At 44.0% G+C, this 20,654-nt stretch overlaps 1 long non-coding RNA gene across 2 annotated transcripts in view; it reads left to right on the top strand.

Moving 5' to 3' along the window:
- LOC109303384 overlaps positions 1-20,654 on the top strand; it is a 97,508-nt gene that overhangs the window by 73,360 nt on the left and 3,494 nt on the right. Inside the window, exon 4 of one of the 2 annotated variants that reach the window (XR_002099083.1) lies at positions 7,664-7,911. The exons of the other annotated variant lie outside the window; for it this stretch is intronic. This is a non-coding gene — a long non-coding RNA (uncharacterized LOC109303384). Of the gene's footprint in view, positions 1-7,663; positions 7,912-20,654 lie in introns of those variants that run through there. 2 annotated transcript variants of the gene reach the window in all.

The raw sequence follows: 20,654 nt of genomic DNA, 5'->3' as shown, positions 1-20,654 counted from the left end.
TAAATAACTAAATAAAATAAAATAAAATAATCTTCAACTGAGTCAGTTGGTCCCATGTAATTTTTTGTCAGTCACTCAACTAAGCAAATAAAAAGTTTCCTGGATCTCTTGCTGATTCTGCAGACCCTCTACTTGAGGACAACTCCTTGGCCCTGCCTGTATTTAATTGGCCCAGGTTCATACTCATGAGACTTCCCCAGCGTGCTAAGCAAGCCTCACTCAGTAATCATGATTCAAGATCCAACTGGGGAAGACTGCCTGCTCCCCTCCCTAAAGGGGTTGTTGAGGCTGGCCGCATCTGCGCTCCCTGCTGGAAGTGGAAAGAAAGAAAAAAAACCCCAAAAGAGAAAAAAACCTTGTTTTCACTGGAGCCAGTCCTTTCAGCAACCAACTTCCTCCCTTGCTGTGAAGTCTGGTGAGGTTTCCCCAGAGCCTCCAGATGCTGCAGCATTTGTTGGGTGTCAAATGGGATCACCAGGGGCTCTTTCAAGCTCTCAGGTTTAGAGCCAGCTCCCTTCCCCTTCCTCTGGGGGTCTGGCCACAGGGCCAGGCTGTGTATCTTGGCCCGTGTTGCCTGGCCTTTGCCTCACAGTCCTGCCACACTTCTGGTGGTGCCGCCACACCAGAAATACCCCTGCGGCCACAGCAGGGCCCAATCCAGAGGGAGCATGAGCTGACAAAGCGGGGCTCTTGCCCCCGCTGCAAGTCTGCCGCTGCTTCCAACCCCATGGCCTGGGGCAAGTTTCTCTTAGCCCTTACCGGGCTTTCCTCAGGGCACCTTCCCTCTCCCTCACAATCCAATCTAAATTTATTTTGCTGCACCTTCAAGCCATTGATTGGTCCATGTCCACATTGAACTTCATCCTGTTAGCTCTAGCCCAACTTTCCAATATGTTGAGATCCTTCTGAATTGCACTTGCAACCTCCATGCTTGCAATTCTTCCCAGTTTCATGTTGTCTGCAAAGTCATGGAATCATGCAATTCCCCTCTCCCCCCCACCTCCTCCCCCCAAAAAACTCCAACTCCCCCAACAAAAAACAGAGAGAGGGAAGATCAACCTACCTGTCAGGACAAAAAAGTGATTCTACAGGACACAGGCAAATGAAGCTGTACAATTTGTGTAAGAATCATTCAAGCTCTGATATAAGTATGTAAGTGCATTTTCTTGTAGAAGACGGCTGGGAAAAAGAAATACTGGAAGATGCTTTATTATAAGCAGAACTCTTAACCCAAGTGCCAGTCCTCAAGAAGGAAGGCTTCCCCTCTCTGCAACTGACTTCAGTTAGAGAGACTGAGGAAAGCAGCAAACTCTATGGCTAGTGGTAATAGCTGCCCCAGAAGGAAATACAATCACAAAACTGACAACAGTGCAGTATTTCTTCAAAAATTGTACACTGCTTACGCAATAAGAAAAATTATGTTGTAAGATAATGGCAATATCTATAGGCCAATTGCAAGTGTGACTGCAGCACACGTAGGCACATCCAAGAACCAGTAGTTTTGATGTATCTTGCTCAGATACCAATAGCACTGAGCCCATGAAAGCATAGACTTCAATATGCACTAGCCACCTGATTCAGTGCCTAAGGTTCTGGACAGGTTTGTACAACCAGCATTCTGCTGCCAAAGCTTCACTGCTGGTAGTACCCAATATAGCTAGATCAAAGCTGATGTAAGTATCCCTACATGTGTGGCAATAGCACCTCAGATTGCAGGGTAGACATGGCCTATGGTGCTTGTAACAACACCACCTAGCGACTCACACCAGAATGATGAAGCGCTACACAAGCGTTTCCCAAAGTTGGCAGGGCAAGCGTGAAGGACAGAGCAGGGATGGATGATGTATAAATTCAGGTGAGCAGGCCTCAAAACATCACATGACTGCAGCTGCAGGACAGGCAGCACTGATTTCATTTTCAGGAGGGCATCAGTATTCCAAACACTGGGAAATGCTGGTGGAGGTGAATGCTGGCTTGATCAACGTTCATTTTTTGAGACCTTCAATCTCAATCTCCAGCTCTCCTTTTGAATGCATGTCCCACTTCACCTTTACCTTTCCTTGCTTTTTCCACTGCCCTGCAGCATCTCAGCCCCCTTTTATTGCTTCTGTAATTTTCTCCTGGACTGTCCATTTTGCAGTTTACCCATGCTTTCTGAAAGGCTATGTATCACAACCTCTTGAAGGGAAGCTGTACTGTGTTGATCGCCACCACAGTTCAACAACTGTGTGGCATGTAGTTCAGGCTCTGTTTCCATTTCTGGAGGAAATCTCACTAAAATATACAGGACTCTTAGGAGGAAAAGCTATTCAATTACATTAATTGTCATGTATAATTCCACTCTCATAAATATGTTGGAAGACCACTGAGGACAAGTGGATCTGAACAGCACTTCTAACTGATAAAGCGATGCAATGCTAAAAACTCGTCCAAAAGATAATATGATGGAAGCAGTTAGTTGAGGGAAAACAGAAAGATAAGTTAAATTTGAATAGTTGTTTGAAAGCATACGCTGTTGATTTGCATCACTAGCACTGACAGTGAGTGTCCCAGTAAAAGTCTTGTTATGACCTAAAGATTACCCAGTCAAAGGCTAGTAGGACTATTATTAACCCTGAAGTGATATACAGAAGAGATCTGATCACTCACAGAGCTTACAAAAATACTTTTTTCCTATATATCAGATTACTTTAACCTTTCTGAAAGGAAAATTGTTTTCAAAAGCCTGGAAAAGCTAGAGGATAAATTCTGATCTGAATTATACTTGTATGTTGACACTAAATACAAAGTTGAACTCAGACCAAATTTTGACCTGATTCAGCTGCTTTACCTTACGGACAAAAATCCTCACACAGCCACTTTGGTTCAACATCAAAAATAAAAATTTAACCAACACAATTTTTTTGCAGTAATACAAGAACAATAGTCACACAAAGCACAAAGGAATTTGTATTAAATTTGAAATCCAGCTTTGAATTAGCTGTATATTCAAAGGACTTTTTTCTGAGTTGACACACTATTATGCAGGATACATTATTTCTAAGAAGCTTTGTGTAATAAGGGGCTAAGCGCAAGATAGTTTAAACTAATATTTGTGTATGGAAAAGGATAATGAGGATAAAAATAATAAGGTTAAAAAATTAGTGCTTACAAACCTTTAAAATTGTTTCTGCTCTGCTCTTACAGATTAAACCTGTGAGAATATAGTAGGATTTTACTATATTTCAAGGGCTTTAGCTTTTAATATGAAACAGTATACAGAGAGTGTATACAGCACATTCAACATAAAGGACTTGCTAAATACCCACAAGAGAAACTGGTTCAAAATCTCTCAAGACTGAGTTAAGACGCAGACTGAAAAACTACAAACAAGTAGGAATCTCCATCATCCCCTGGAAACCTTGGATTAATATACACTGAGGCCTCTCATGGTATTAAGGTAAACCTTGTTGTTTTGAACACATCCTGCTTGACTGACTGTATCCAGTGAAGTGGATTAACATTTCCAAATACTTTGTCCCAAAGCAAATTGGGTCTTGTGTGAACACTTAGATGGATTATTCAGGGATTCTGCTTCCACAATCCAAAGCCATCATCAGGAACACAGAGGGATCTTTTTACAGATGTTACTATCCACCACTCCTACCCCTTTTCCTTGTTGTTCTTTCACTAGTCCTGATCCCTGCCTTTTTCACAAAATCCCATAGGGAGAACTGCTCCTTAAGAAGTTCCTTCCATATTACTGTGGCAGGCTGATCTAGTTTGCTCCCTTCTACAACAGGCTGACAACCCCATACACTCATCATCCCATACCCTCACTGCCACCTCCATGGAAGATTATTCTCTCCTGGTTACATCTGCCTTACACAGAGTCAGCTAGACACCATGAACCACCACTGCAACCATGGATTTTAGGTTGGTTGGTTGTGGGGGATTTTTTTCCTTTAGAATTGCCCGGAGGTAATTGGTCATGAAGATTTAGTACAAAAAAGGTTGGTAGGCAGCGCACAAAGGTAGTGGGTCTTTTTAACAGCCATGCCTGGATTCTACCCCTTTCCCAAGATCTGTTAAAGGTGATGGGTTTCATAGGTGCACTGGAGGGATAAATAACTCCACAAAGGCCCCTGACATACATTCATTTAAAGGCACCATGAGATCTGACCTCCCAATCCCAGCAATCACACCTTCTGCCATAACACACATGCGTGACAGGAGGCATGATTTTAGAATCAGATCCGAGTCATGCCCTGTCTACTCACCAGTGCAGAGGAAGCCTGGGATTAGTGACTGGTTGAAAGCTGGGTACTCACAGTCTGGAGCTGTCCCGGGGCCTGGGCTGACAATCAGCTAATTGTTAGCTTGAGCCCCAGGACAGCCCTAGGCAAGTTCAAGACTCTGGGCTGTCCCAGACCTAGGGCAATTTGAGGGAATTTAAATCCCAGGCCTGGCAGCTTGGGCAGAGCTGCTGGGCATGGATGATCAAAGGCTCCCAGCAGGGGGAGCCAGGAGCTTGTGATCCTCTGGGCCTGGCAGCAAAGAGTCTGGGGAAGCCCTTCAGCAGTAGGGTATCTAGGGGTGGACAAGCAGGGTACCAGCCAACTTAGGAGTGGCACCAGAATCATCCCCCACCCCCGTGGAGTCTGTGCCCGAAGAGAAAAAGCAGCCCCAAGGCATTGCTCTTGCAGCAGGTGTAGCTGGGTGCACGGTCACTGCCCTGCTACTATTGCAACAGCCAGGGTGGGAAGACCACACTGTGGTGGTGGTAGCAGCAGGAGCAATAGGGGACTGTTTTTGTGTTCTTGGTGTAGGTAAGGCCCTGCCTTTCCTTACCCCTTTCAGAATCACTGCCTCTGGTGCTCAACAGCATCTCCCCAGGCTCCACCTATGCTCTTCCACTGCCCTGTAGGGTTTACCCATGGTGCAAATCCTGCTTGTTACACCTCTGCCTTTTGGCTCCCTTCCCAGGAGCTTCATCCCTGACATGGGGGAGTTTGGGTGCAGAGGTTACATTTGTCAGCAGGGAAGCTCCTCAGCTTCCCCTGCCAGGAACCCCCAGGGCAGCCCCAGGTCCAGCCAGAAAGCCAGGGCTGCCTTGGAGCCCAGTTTTGACAATTGTCAGCCCTGGTCCTAGGGCAGCCCCAAGCATGTCACATGTTCAGTTTTAGATGCCATTATGTGTAGAACATTTTTATGACTGGTTTGCCATTTTATGGTGCCTTAAATTGGGTGCATGTGTAGCACTCTTGCCACTTATATCACGATTAACATGTTAATGGCAGCGTAAATATAGAGTGTAGATGAGCCCAAACTGAAATGCATGGAGTTTGCTGGCACCTGAGTTCTCCCAGAGAGCGGATACTCTGAACCATGGTGTCTGTGAGATTGGATGATTGACTTACTTTCTTCTTTCTTAGTTTTGCATGACCCTGTGAAAATAGTTATGCACACACCTTTCAGCTTCTGATTTAGAAGGTTTGCAAGGTTTAGATCAACATATTCAAACCATATACAAGTAAGTTTTGAATAATCAACCCACTCTAAGCTAAATCTTCATGCTATGACATAATTGCTTTAGTGTACATTTCTATTTGAGGCATGCACTCTGCATGCCACCACGCACACACCCACAAGAAGCTGTCAAGTGGAAACCAACTGATACAAGGAAAGGAGGGCACCCATGGCAAGAACCTGTAGTGGGGAGGGCAGAGTAGTCAACCTTAATGCCACAAGTGGGTGGAAACAGCAGTGAATGACAGAGGGGAGCAAAGAGGTTCTTTTCTGCCCTCAGTACCAGCACTGGTGTAGGAAGGACAAATGAGTGAATAGACATTTCTAGTTAGGATCCATTCAAAAAAGCTGAAATAGTTTGTCATTACATTAAGGCAGCCTCACCTGAAAAAAAACCATTGCATATTAGAAAAATAAAGGTTGTTTATAAATCAAGCTCAGTTCAAATTTATACTGCAAAAATATAAATTATTTTTCTCTATTGACGCAGAGACATATGCTGACCTTTGTTTTGTGTAATGGCAATCTGTATTTATTCTACAAGAGGAAATAGTCTTTCCTTCATGAAACCAGAATGTCAAAGGCCTCAGTTTATTGTCTTCAAGAAATGACATGTAGCCATTCTCATTTACTGGAGATGCACAGGCCAAAACAAACATTAATATGACCTAACCATGGCAGAGAATAAATTCATCTGTTTGTTATTATGGTTCAGTATAAGCTAGCTTAAAGGACATTTGTGGGAAACTGCACCTCTTGAGCTTTTTAGGGAAGATGGTGAGAATTCCTTTCTGTGCTAAAACATATAAAATAGGTGCACTAGCAAAGACTTTTTTAAAGCTTTTCTTTTATGGAAGGAGCAAGGAGCAGTCATCAGTAGCAGATAAAGCTCTAATGCAGTGATTCGCACCTAGGGTGCCACAGCACCTTGGGATGCCTTTCCAGGGTGCTGCAGGGTGCCAAACAATGTTAGTGCTGTTAAGTTTACAACCATGATTCACTAGATAACCCAGAGATTTCAAGTAGAAATCCATAGCCGTGATCTTTATGAGTTCTTTGCAACAGAAAAAAATGCTGTTATTTTCTAGTAAAAAAAAGCATAACAAGAGCTAGCACTTTCCAAAGGGTAACTTGAGTCTATCTGGGGATGTCTGGAGTCTGTGTAGGGGTGCCTTGACTCTAAAAGGTTGAGAATCACTATTCTAATGAAACAAAGTCTTCATTACCTGAGGAGCAGATAAGCTTTTCTCATGATTCAGATCTGAAAACCCATTCTGAATAAACAAGCAATGTTCTCTCTTCAGACTTGCATAGTGACCTCTGAACCCCCTTGGAAAGTGAAGGCAACAGCACAGTCTGTCTTGGCCCTTGGGTTAAACTACAGACTATGGAAACTTGGGCTCTACTCCTGATGCCTAGTTACTGGGTGACTTGGAGCAAGGCAGTTTGCCTCGTGGTTTTCTCATCTATAAAACAGGAATAATGGTACTGACTCCTTTGGTTTGTCACTGTTTGAGCTATGGATAAAAGGTGCTGCTTTAAATATTACCATTGATATGGCATGGGGTGCACATTGAAATGATGGTGAATCAGGTCATTCTGAAGGGAAAAATAAACTCCGTAGTGTACCAGCTTGCTGACAATTTTCACCACTAGGACTGAACCAACAAGAATCCTTTGGTATCCTTTGACCCTAGCTGGCTTCTTGCCCCTTGGGCAGGGGGCTAGACCCTATGATCTTACGAGGTCCCTTCCAGCCCTAATGTCTATGAGATCTATGAAGAATGAGTTATTTCAGCTACACCAGCAAAATAATGAGAAAAAATTAATTCCTTCCACAAACTTAGCAGAATACAGCTGAAGAGGAATATGAGAAACTAGCTTTTAAAAAAAAACCCCTAAGAAAAACTTGCTTCAGTGAGTTTGTTTTACATTTATCCAAAAAGGAGACAGCAAGATTAACAGAATGGTGGCTGTAACCAGAGCTGGAAACAGAAGAAGGTACCATAATTTCTGGACAGCAATTAAGCAGTATTATAGATTTGGGAGACCAAAATAATGCTTAGCTTTACATGTTCAAAGCACTGTACAGACATTAACTAATTAGCCCATCCTCACAGTGGGGTGATCACATATTATTATCCCCATTTTACAGATATGTAAGGAAGGAAAAGAAGGAAGTGACTTCATCAAAGCTGCAAAGCAAATCAGTTGCAGGACCAGAAGTCGGATTCAAGCCCTCCTACTTTCCATTGTGTGTTCATTCCTCCAGATCGCCTGGCCTTTTGTAAGAATGATGGAATATAGGAAGTTGGCTAAATGTGGAAAAATTAAACCACCAGCATTCCACACTGGTCTGTTACAGAAGGGAAAGAAACAAATGCATAGATAGTCCATCAGTGAGGCCTTGCAGTAGGATTCAGTAATGGTGAATTGAACTTCTTCCGTGCCTCCCCTGCCCCCCTTCCCCTCCTTATCCTTTGTGATGAGGAAGTTTGATCACTCCTTGCTGACAGTAAAAGAAACTTGGAATGTGACAAGATAATGCTATCTCCACTTTACCACCATAATAAAAGCCAAGCAAGCTCACATTATACACGGGAGCCCATTTCAGCAACACAAACTCACCCACTTATTTTGCAAGATGATAGCATTTAGAGTTTGAATCAAACAGAGCAGAAACTTAATAGTGTTCTTTGTATAGTATTATTTATCTGCCCAAGACTAGTCAGCTGAAATAATCTAAGATTTTCATTATTTCTTCTATCCTGATCGTGTATTTACAATAGTACGCTGATACAACAAATGTGATTCCCCATTTCAAAAGCACCTGCAGTTGTCATTGATAAGAAAGGCAGGCTGCTTGAATTCCTGAAGCACTTTCCTGTTTATAATAGCTTGCAGTACCTTTCAATTTAACATATTGTTAGTGACAGCTTCTAGAGACAGGCAAGAGGACAGAATTTAGGGAATGTGAATTCTTTTTTTTTATCTCAGACTGTCCCAAGCAGTGCCATAATGCAAAATGGAATTACAGCTGCATGTAAATATCCATTTCTGATGGATGTAGCAAGTGTCCATAAAGACACCTGACAGTGCTGCTTTATGTAGCTGAAACCACTAAGGTACCATCAGGGAGAGGTATATTCAGTTCAGTAATGTGAGTTTTAGCTTCTCTGACCATGTTTGTTATGTAAAATATTTTTGATCCAACTAAGATTCATGTAGAAGAAATATGATAGTAGCATAAAGGAATGGATGACACAATGTCTCAGATTTATCCAGGCTAGTATGAATGATTTTGGGATTTGTACCTTCAAATCTTTCTTTTGTTTCTCCTTTGTCTCTCCCGTTAATGGAGATTCAGAGTGGTAGGGAGCACAGACGAATGTTAAACCAAATGCTATTCCTGTCTCTCTAAGGGAACATCTACTGCAGTGGCAGAGTGCTCAGTCCTGTCTCCAAGGAAATGAACCAAGAACACCTGCTCCTAGTCTGTCTGCATCAACCTCAGCAATGAGAGAGCAAGAGAGAGCATATTGGAGAGCACTCATGACCTGGGTTTCCAGTGTGCTCAGAAGCAGTGGCATGGGGTGCCTATGGGTAGGGACTACTGAATTCATGGTGAAAGTGGGGTGCACTGTGGTTCCTTTAATCTTGCAGGTTCCCCTGCACCCTCCCCCTCACTGATTGGTGAAGGGCCCCTGCTTGCAGCTTACTCCTAATCAGCAGGGAAGTGAAAACTGTGATTTTAAATATGGTGCTGTTTTTGCCTCCCACTGCTGGGCCCTGGATGGTCCTCCTGTTTGCTGCTGACTAGCAGGGAGGCAAAAACAGCACCATGTATAAAGCCACAGTTTTAGCTCCCCTGCTGATCAGGAGGGAGCACTGGGGTCCTCTACTAATAAGCAGCGAGGGGTGGGGGCAAGGAGTGAGGTGCACATGGGGGAACGTGCAAGATTAAAGAAGCAGCTGTACACTCTACTTCGCCGTGAATTCGGTAGGTCCCTACCTATGGGACATCCTTGCTGCCTCAGTCCCAAAGCTGATGTGCACAGAGTGGGAGTGGGTGGGCAGGGTTTATTTCCTCAGCAGCCAGACAGAGAAATCTGGTGCCATGATGTACACATGCCATAACAGACCCTGGAGCCCACTGATTTTTTCCATGTTGCTAGGTTTTGATGAGAAAATGGTGTGTGTATGTCTGTACGTACAGTGCATTGTGGGCATATCTGAGCTATGCCTTGCTTTGGCTAAATTGTATGATCTTAGCTCAGATGAGCTAGTCTAACCTGAGTAACACTTTCTCGAACCCTGGCAGGGTTTAAAAGTTTATTGGAGCCCAACAAACCTTTCTTTAAAAAACAAAAATCCAGTTAAGTGGGGCCAACTTAGAGAAGTGTAAATTAAATCAGCTGAAAGTATAACATGAACGTTAGAAAGGCTAAGAAGGAACAGGAAGAATAAAGAGCCAAAGACAGACCAACACATAAGAAAAAAAAAATAGGCACAATATAGGCATGATGCTTGCAAGAGAATTGCTGGGTCCCCAGGATTGCTGAGGAGTTAGGGGAACAGTTAAACAGCCAAAGGACATTTGAGAGACACTTTATTGAAGCAAAGAAATCATTTAAAGAGCTAGCGAGAGATTTGCTCCAAGCCTAGAATTTTCAGGTAATTAAAATGAGAAAATATTAGAAATTGACCTGTCAAAATGGCCGTGCTGGAAGGAACAGATCAACTGAATTACCAAGACTTTAGGGTCCAGATATGTACGAGAGCTTTCAACAGGAGTTAGATTCCAAGAGCTAGGATGAGATGATACACATCCAAGAATTTCAAAGCAATTTAAGAATGAAGTGGCTGAACTGCTAACAGCAATGTAGAATCTTACATTAAAATATCTTACCCATACCAGGATATAAGGAGGAAAGCAAATGTTACACCTGTCTTTAATTAAATATGTTGATGGCCTCCTGGCAGTAACACAAAGCACTTAATACTGTGTGAGTATCAGAAACGGGGAAAGATGGTAATTAAAAACAGAATTAGAAACCAGGCCGTGTATAGACGAAACGAGAGGCATGTGTGCACGACACTTTAAAGCAGGCTAAATGCTTTTGCACTGCTTTAATGGTGTTGGTGTTTGCACACCTTGGTGGCGTATTGTGCACTAATTTCAGCTGCTGTAGGAAATTCGGCGCCTTAAATGACTTGGGGTGCAGCAAACTAAACTCCTTCAAGTTGAATTTGCATTGAATTTAGCCCCACCCAGTGTACCTGATCTGATCTGATCTGGCCACGGCTCAGCCCCCCATACTGGCTCCAACCCAAATACTGGATTGGACTGCAGAGTGACCCCACACACTGGCATGCTGGACTGTGTTGTCAGGCCCACAGAGATCCCCACAAGAAATCTGGCAGCAAGGGGGCTGTGGCAGCATTAATTGCCGCAGCTCTGTAAGCCATGCAAGGTGGTGTTTTCTGGTGCATGGGGCCAGAATCCAGATATTTAGTGGCAGGGGTGTGGTAGCAGGGTTAACTGCCGTGGTTCTGGAAGCAGCAGCAATTCATGCTGTCACTATTCCCCCAACACTAAATTTCTGAGCCTGTGGGAAACCCCTTAGGCCAGGTGACACCACCTGGGTGGATTTGGTCCATGGGCCAGAAGTTGAGCATTACTGAGCCAGATGAATATGATGCATTATGGACAAGTTACCACAGCTTTGATAAAGGAAACCAGAGCCTGTCTATTATATTAACATTCTTTGAGTTTGTCAGGAAAATAGTGCATAAAGGGGAGACAATTTAGTGAGATATTAAAAATCTTCTAAGTCCCGTGCTGGAAACTGTTAAGAAAATGAAATAGTCAGGAGGTGAAAGGAAAAGAACCATCATAGGTTAGAAGCTGTCTTGCCCCAAACTAATGGGATTAGGAAAAAAACATCTCTTATAGACAGGTATTTCAAAATTGTTCACTACAGTGGATATCATCGCCTTCCTTTAAAGATTCTTGTGTTGGCCACTGTTACAGACGAATTAGCATGGGGCTAAATATACTGCTTTTCTGATCTCTGAAAACAGTGCCTCGGTCTTCAGTGAAGATGACAAAGATGATGCAGGAGCAAAAACTAGAAAGAGAAATAGATATTACCACATTTGAGATGGTAGCAAAACTCAAAGAGCTTAACATATGCAAATCAAAGGGACCAAGTGATCTCTGTCCCAGAATAGTGAAAAACTGGCACATGACAACACAGCTGGCAGCCAGGGTTTTTAATGAGTCCTTCAAATCAGAGAGGGTATACTATAGCTAGAGAACGGCACACACAGAGTCCACGGTTGTGGTCATGGGATGACACCATGCCATTTTGTTCTCTCCATTGTTGACATTCTTTGACCAAGTCACAAAGGCCTATTATGATTTTCCCTGTTCATTCAGTAATGATATTTATCCACATTTTCCTTGGTTGGCCTCCCTTTCTCCTTCCATTCACTTTTCCTTGCAGTATGGTGTTGGCCAAATTAGGAAGGCTCATAATAAGCTCAAACCAACTCAATGTGGGGTTCTTAACAATTTCAAGGAGGCTTTCACATTTTCAAACAGCCAAGAATTTGTCTTTAACTGATTGTTCTGCCCTATGAACTGTATTCAATATCCTGGCCACACCAACCCCTTTTGAATACTTGTACAAAAAAACCCAGCGACTACAGGAAAGATCAGCATTTGTAGAATAGCTGGGGCCATATATAGCCACAGCAAACAGCTCTGCAGTGATGCCAAGGTACTCCAGCTGTTTAGTACACTTTTTATTTCAAAGGGCATTGCTTTTCTGATCAGCTGTTCAGGACCACTGAATTCCAGCTGATTGGAAAAGTGATGCCCTCTGAAGTAAAAGCCACAGCAAACAGCTGAATGGCTTGTTCTTGATTTGGCCATATGCTGCAAATTAAGGGGTTTGTGAACTACCCAGATACAATTGATCCAGGTTCCCAGTACTCAGGTTCCAGTTTTGATATTCAAGTAGGGCTGTTGTCATTACCATTAAACTAAGAAGTTGGTTCTTTATTTTGGTGGAAATATTACTGCCCTTGAAGATCATGGACAGTTTTTCCAGTGCTGCTGTTGCTATTGCAAATCTGGTCTTTAGTTCTTTGCCTGTTCTACAATCTTCTTTGATATTGTCTTTTAAGTATTTAAAACAATTCATTTTTTCAAGGCTCCTTCCTTCAGGCAAATATAGGCATACATGGTACTTATATAATAGAAAAGCCAAAGAAGTGATCTGTTCAACTACAGACCCATTAAACCGACTTCAGTTAGTACACAACAAGAAGAAAAAGTAATTTAAGCTATAAAAATGAGCGGGAAATGGGATAAAATACAACATGGGTTTACCAAACATGGGTTCTGCCAGACTAACCTGATCATCATTCATTGAAAAAACAACTGAATTACTAGACATGAGAAATGCAGTAGATCTGATCTAGCTCAACTTCAAGAAAAAATCTGCCACACAGTAAACTATTAGTTAAGATGGAGAATATGAGAATTAGTACAAGAATCTAAGGTTATAAAGGAACTAAATAAAAGGGAGACAGCAGTTGGTTGTGCTGAAAAGGACTATTGGACTAGGGAAGATTACGGATGCTGTCTTTTAAGTATACGTCTTGAGACCAATCTTTTTAATGATCTTTCTATAAAAATTAGGAGTGTCTTAATGAAATTTGCTGATGACACAAAGCTGGGAGACAGTCTATGCAGAAGACAACTAGGATATCATATAGAAGGAACTGGATGACCTTGAGAATTGGAAAAATAGGAAGGGATGGAATATAATAGTAAAAAAATACAAGGCCATTCACATAGAAAATAGCAAGATTTTCTGCTATACCACTAGAGATGAACTGTTGGAAACAACAGAGGGAAAGATTTGGGTATATTAGCTGACAAGATGGCTATGGAGTACTCTTGTGATACAGTTATGAAAAGGGCAAATGTGATCCTAGGCAAGGTATTTCCAGTAGAGAAACAGAAATATTAATGTCGTGGGCAAGAGACTGCTAAGACCTTGTCTGGAATACAGTGTACAATTCTGACCATGCACAAAAAATGAATTCAAACTGGAATAGGTAGAGAGAAGGGTTTCAGAGACAACTGGGAAAAGAGAGAGCCTGTTTTAGGTGAGTGGACTAAAAGAGGTTGCCTTGGTTAGTCTAGCAAAATGAAAACTGAGAAGGGATATGATTGCTGCCTGTGAATTTATCACAGGAGTAAATGCATAGGAAGGCAAGGGGAACTGTTTGCTGAAGAACTAATTTGAGTTAAGTACAAATGGGAGTAAGCTGCAACAAGTAAGTTTAGGCTAGAAATTAGAAGATCAGATGAGTGAGATTTTGGGACAGCTTCCAAGTGGAATAATGGGAGCAAAAAAAAAATCTGTTTTTAAGATGGAGTATGATAAAATTTAGGGTAGGATTATATGACATGGCAGCCTATAGTAGAGGGGACGACTCAATGATAGAGGATGCCCCTTCTAGTCATATGTTCCTACCTTCTGGTGCCTTTCTCCTCCCCTCCCCATAAACACTTTCTAAATTCTCTATTTTTGAAGGGCATTACACTTTGCCTTCTGGACTGGTGACAAGGCACCATGATGTGGATATGAGTCTTTGACTCCCCAGCAAGTCCCATTTTACCATTAGCTGCCTGGATTTCACCCAACCTGCAGATCTTTCATAGACTTTCAGTTAAAATAGGCCATGAGAGACCCCTGTGATCATCTAGTGTGACCTCCTTCATTACACAGGCCATAGGGCTGCTGTCAATTAGTTGCTGTTTGAACTAGAGCGTGTATCTTTTTGCTTTGCGAATCCAATCCTGATATTTCTAGTGATGAAAAATCCACCACAATCCCTTAGTAAATTGTTTCAGTGGTTAAACACTAGGGCTGTGCAAAACTGCACCGTTCTGTTTTGACTTGCGTTTCAAAGTTTCAATGGAACAGCATTTCGTTTCAAATGTTGTTTCGATTCAAAACCACCGTTCCGTTTCATTTCGTCAAAACAGTTTCGCTGTTTCACCCATAGGCTATAATGGGGAAGCTCAAAACAGCCTATAACTTTGTAATTTCTGGCCTGATTTGGATGAAACTTGTAGAAATAGTAGCCCTTTCTGAAGGCATGAGGCCTACAAAGTTTCAAGGAGATAGGTGCAGGGGTTTCAGGGAAACTGCACCTCAAAGTCTTGAAAGCAAAAAACTCATGTCACGTGTATGTGTTAAGCCACAGCAGGGTCAAAACTGCAAGCGTGCTAGCCCCTGCTGAGGCCACAAAGCCTGCCAAGTTTCAAGGAGATAGGTGGAGAGGTTTTGGGGGAACTGCACCTCAAGCTGCTGACAACCAAAACTTGTGACATGGGTGACACTGTGTGTGTTCAAGTGCAGCGGGGTGACAGCTGCAGGGATGGTGGCCCCTGCTGAGGCCACAAAGCCTGCCAGCTGTCAAGGAGATCGGTGCAGGGGGGTTCTGGGGCTGTGCACCTCTAGCTGCTGACAGGCAAAACTCATGACATGAGTGCTGGTGAGACTGTGTCCGTCTTGGGACACGGGGACGAAAACTGCAGGCCTTCTAGGCCCTGTTGCGGCCACGAAGCCTGCCAGGTGTCAAGGAGATGGGTGCAGGGGGAATCTGGGTTCTGGGGCCCTGCACCTCTAGCTGCTGACGGGCAACATTTGTGACACGGGTGGGTGACACCGTGTGTGTGTTAAGGTGGACCCTCACTCAACTGACAGAAAGCAGAGCAGTTCAAACAATGCTGCCTTCTATGCAGTATTTCCATCCCTCCCCCAGAGCACTGAGGTTGGAAGGGAACCTCAGGAAAGGGTGACAGTCACTGGCCAGCTACACAGTCAATAATGACAGCACTCCTTTCCCCCCGCCCCCTTTCTCCCTCTTCCCCCTCCCTCTCCTTACTTCAGTTTCTGTTTCCCTGCAGGCAACCCCAGCTTGAGCTTTGAAACTCAAAACATTTTGAAAATTTCAAATCGTTTCAACTTGCGTTGTTTTGTTTCGAGGCTGTTTTGAAGCTCTCTGTTTTGTTTTGATTTTGCTGTTTCAAGCTTGAAACTTGTCAAAACTGCGTCGAAGCAAAATTGCCAGCGAAATTTCACACAGCCCTATTAAACACCCTCACCATTAAACTGCTAGTGCTTTACTAGCTTCTTTTTAACATATATCCACAGACTGCATCTGTTAGTCACTCCTTAACAAAATAAGGGGTCAATTACTAGACTAGCTGGACTAGGAAAACCTGCGGGCTATTATAGGGAGAGCCCTCTGTAACACAAGTATGAGCCCCATCTTTCCATCTTTGACTTCAGATGTTGCATCCAAAGTGACTGTATGCGAACTTTTTGGCACAGCAACATCTTTAAAGCAGGACTTGAAAGCCTTGTGATCATGAGGCTCAAATTAACATTTCAAACAGAAAAATAATTTTAGGGATGAATTACTAAGAGGACCTCCACTGTCAGTCATGTATTTACCATTCTGCTGTCATTCCCTCCTCATCTTTTATTGTGCGCTTGTGTAACAGCCATACGTCTTCTGTGCCCTAAAATTGATTATTTCTCTCTCAACAGCCTCATCCATTAGTGACACACATAGATTCAAATGTTGTTGCTTCTACTTCTCCTTTTTTTAATTCCTCCTAGTTTTTATGACGCACGCACTGAGAGTTGTCATTATTCTATATTTGCATGGATTAAGCTGTCTTTATCATCTATTAACTTCCAAATGATCAAATGATCAGAGCCTTTTGCATCCTTTCTCATTGTTTACTCTGGCTTTTGTCATCCCCTTCGGATCAGCACTGCTCTTGCACGTTAGTTTGAGGAGCTCAGTGCCTGCATTCTGTAGACTGGTTAAGTATTCTTTTTGTAAAAGTAAATGTATCTCCTAAATATGCATTTTCATTCACATTCATCTTTCTTGGTCTCTTCCTTCCGCTTCAACAAGCCATTTAGGACTCCTCTCTTTTAGTCCTTTCTTTATTTTCTTCTTTGATTCTTGATTCTTTTTCCGTAGGCCACTAAGTGCTTTGACATCTTTCCATTTGAAAGGCATGTCATTATTAACCTGCTTTTGATAGTTCAAAATAAAACAAAGAATTGAAAAATATAGAATATATTAGAGGAGGAGGCATTTCTAGGCAGAAAGAGAAGGGTGATCTAACAGGGTTCTTCCCCACCCACCTACAGTCATCTTTAATTTGTATGACTGTGGTTTTGTCTGCATTACAAAGAAACTTTGTATATGAATTCACTTGTAAACAGGATGGTCCATAAATCTGGCAATGCTTCTGCGGTTTATAATTAATGTGGTTGAATTACAGACAAAAACATTAATTGATAACTCATTAAAAAAATGACCTATCAGGAAGATCATATTAGGAGTGACACTGCAAGTGAAAGACTTTGTAGATGTGCTGAAATATGACTGGCAGATTAATGTGCAGCCTGCACTACTGGATATTTTAGTCATATTTTGGATACTCTTGAGAATTTGAAAAGCTAGAACAGTCCAGGAGATACACTTTTTTTATCCTGTAAAGCCAGGAAGACAGAAATGATCACCTCCTTCAACATTCCTGAAGCAGAGCTGCATGAGGCAAGACCAGTCAGAATTGGACTATCTCATTTGTCTGTGGCTAATTATAATTTCAAAACAGTGACAGGCCCCTGGGAAGCACTGTTTTCTTGGGGGTTTTAGCACTCCATGTTACCTGGAAATATGGCCACAAATGGATTGTATCTTTCTGTGTTAGGTATCTGGTATCAGAGTACATTGCAGTTTTCATGTCTTCATGCTCCCAGTATCCCCATGAGGTGGGGAAGTGTTGCTATGTGACTTGGCAAGGCTCAAACTGCAAGACCGTAGTACAAGAAAGGGTTGAACTTCCAAATTTGACTATCATACTGACCTTTTGTCCAACTAGGCTTGGGCAGTGTTTGCAGGGCTGGTGCTGTTGCCGTGGTGTGGACTCCCTAGGGGAGTAAACAGGATGATCACTGTATCCAGTGGTGTTTCTGCAGTTTATAATTCACATATGTTGTGGGGTTACAATTCTGTTGTCCCCACTAAGCTGTCCTGCTTAACAACCAACTTACTCTACTCCTTTGGACCATGCTCTCAGACCTTCTACAGCAGTGGTAGAGACAACTGTCCTTTCTTCTGTGATGGGCTGGCTAGCAGTGATCTGGCCCAGGGGTTTTGAAAGGGCAAAAGATGATTGGAGGACTTGGAATTCTCTTTCCACACCTATCAGGCCCCAGAGATTCACCCCCCCCTGTGTCCCGATTGGCCCCTTGGGTCACCTGGAGGGGGATAAAAGGGGCAGGATGGGCTGACTCAGGTCAGAGACCAGTGAGGGACAAGAAGGAAGGAGCTTCACAGAGCTGGCAAGAGCTGAGCCAGCGAGGCAGGAGCAGTGCCCCAGAAGAGCCTGAAAGAGCAGGACCTGCAGGCAGCAGTGGGACCCTCAGCAGCACGGTGTGCGGCCGGCAGGAGAGGCTCCCCGCTGGGCTCCAGGATCCCCTATGAGAGTCTGCAGCCAGCAGGAGAGGCTCCCCAGCTCCAGCAAGGATCTGAGCAGCGACCTGAGAGGTTCCCAGCTCTGCTTCCAGCTCCTGGCGAGAGGCCAGGCACTCAAGTGAGGCTGGGGCTCCGGAAAGGTCAAGACCCCTACCAGGGTGGAGCAGTGCCACTAGTAGTGGCTGTGTGGCAGTGTTCCTGCCTACGATGTGGGTTTAAGTCTCAGCTGAGGTGACTTTGGGTGAGTGAGCTAACAAGAAGCAAATCTTCTTGCAGTGGAAAGGGGCCATTGTGTTTTCCTCCCTTTCTCCCCCTACAGGTACCAAGGCCCTATATTTCCTTGTCATTTGACATTTTGTGCCTTTTTATATTTCACCAACCCATATTGTTTGTTCTGCTGTTTGTGGTTTACATTTTGTTAACCCTGTTTTTTGTCAATGATTGTAAGTGTCTAACCTTTGTTGAATCCTGCCCCCTTGGGGCATTGTAGTGTCTACTGTACCCTCTGATTTATGCCTGTTATGTTCCCAGTATTAAAAGGTATATGGTTAAGTCCCCATTGGTGGTCTGGCTCTGCTCTATATGGGGAGGAGAGTCCCTACACCTCCCACAGCGCTTGTGCACCTGCTTTGATCCCTTCCATTGGAGAGGGGGTACTGTGAGGGAGTGAAGAGGCGTGCGGGCTCCGAGGCTTCCCACCCCGGTGCAATCACGCTAAGCTCCCTCACTCAAGCCCAGAACGCGGGGCAACAACTCACCTTTTGCAGGTGCGAGGAAGGAGGCGTGGCCCAGACGGCGGGGGCCAACATAAGTGCGACGCCGATGCCAGGAGTGGGGGAGGTGGAACTGGAAGTGAGCCAGGAGGCAGCCGGGAACCAAGGAAGCACCTACAGGCGGAGGGGTAACGCCTGGAGACACTGCCGAACCTGGTGGGGTAAGGGTAAGCCCCAACAGGGCTGGGGAGCCGGGTCGATGGGCCCCAGCCAAGCCCTGGATGTTTGAACGCTGCAGGGCACGGCCGGACCCAGCAGGAGCCGGGAGCTGTATATACTGTAGTATAGGGGCACTTAATGGAGATGAAGAGGCTGGCCGGTCCTTTGGAGGACTAAGAGGCTTTTGGAAGCCCTGGAGAGGGCTGAAGAGCCCAGAGAGAGGGCTGTAGAGAAGAGTGCCGAGACACACAACAGTTAGGGTAATAACAAGGGGCCAAAAGGGGCAAAGCAGCCCCTTGCTCTAGAGAATCCCTGGCGGTGACGTTTGTGTTGACCGGACATTTTCTTTTGTGGACATTGAACGACCTACTGATGGGGCACTTACCCTGATCAGCAACCTAGCCAGTGGTACAGGCGAGGGTGTAGGGGTGGTGGAGCCCTCATTGACGGGGGACCCTGAGAGTCCAGGAGTCTCACTTTTGGACTGACGCGTTCAGATTAATATCACTGAACCAGAATACGATCAAAGTCATGGCAGGCAGACCGGACACATACAGACCTCAGGTGATTGACTCTAAGCAACAGGAAGCCCGTTCGGACACAGGAGGAGGTGGGTACTGTGAAGGACGCACCCCCACCCCCACACACGTACCTTTTGGAGTACCGCCCGGGTTACACTTCCATTTATGCATACTCTACTCATTCAGTTCAATGACAGATTTAAAGCAACCTCCAATTTTATATGCTTTGTTGCACATATAAACAGCAAACATCACTAAAACAAATTGCATTAGCCATGATTTGCCACATTTATCTGAGGAGAAACTTTAGGGACCAGATCTTCCTGTGTGGGCAAAGGAGGTAGTGTTTATATCAGGGATAGCAGACAAACATTTTGATGCTGAGATATTTTTCCTTGGGCCAATTACATTGATTTTATAGCCAGGCTACCTCCCCGGCGTGGCATAAAAAGGTCCTGGACATGTGTATTGTGTACTAACAGTTGAGGAGCTACTGAACTTTTCTAATGCCACATGACTAATATTCTTTGGAAACACTGCACATATTGTCAATGGTATTTGTTACTCTGTAAACTGATACAAAATTCCACAGCTCCTTTGCAGGAGAGCCAGGATTCATTAAATAACATTAGCTATCATGCAATTCACTGCCTTCAAAAACATATAGCTAATTTCCGTGCTGTACATTTGTTTAACTGCATGCATTTGCATGTAGAAAGGGGAGGATTGGAGCCTGAGCTGGGAACCAGGGCTGCCTCCTCCGAATACTCTGGACATGTAGGGAGCTACATGGCTGTCCATCACAGCTGGACTTCGCTTTAGTCACTTGGAGAAAAAGCAAAACTATGAGAGGCAGCCAAGTAGCCTGAAGACTTGTACTGAGCAAGTGCTTGCTGTTTTAGTTTGCGCTTCTGCCCTGTCTTAAAAGAGCCAGCTACTCTTAGTTGTTTCATAGTTTCATAGTTTCTAGGGTCAGAAGGGACCTGAGCAGATCATCTAGTCCGACCACCTGCCATGGCAGGAAGAGCACTGGGGTGAAATGACCCCAATAAGGTGGTCATCCAACCTCCTCTTAAAAACCCCCAGGGTGGGAGCCTGC

This window comes from Gavialis gangeticus, unplaced genomic scaffold, assembly GCF_001723915.1.
Source record: "Gavialis gangeticus isolate Ggan-Ray unplaced genomic scaffold, GavGan_comp1, whole genome shotgun sequence".
NCBI classification, from domain to species: Eukaryota; Metazoa; Chordata; order Crocodylia; family Gavialidae; genus Gavialis; species Gavialis gangeticus.
Note: the sequence above shows the minus strand (reverse complement) of the source record. Positions and strands in the feature narration are given on the sequence as shown.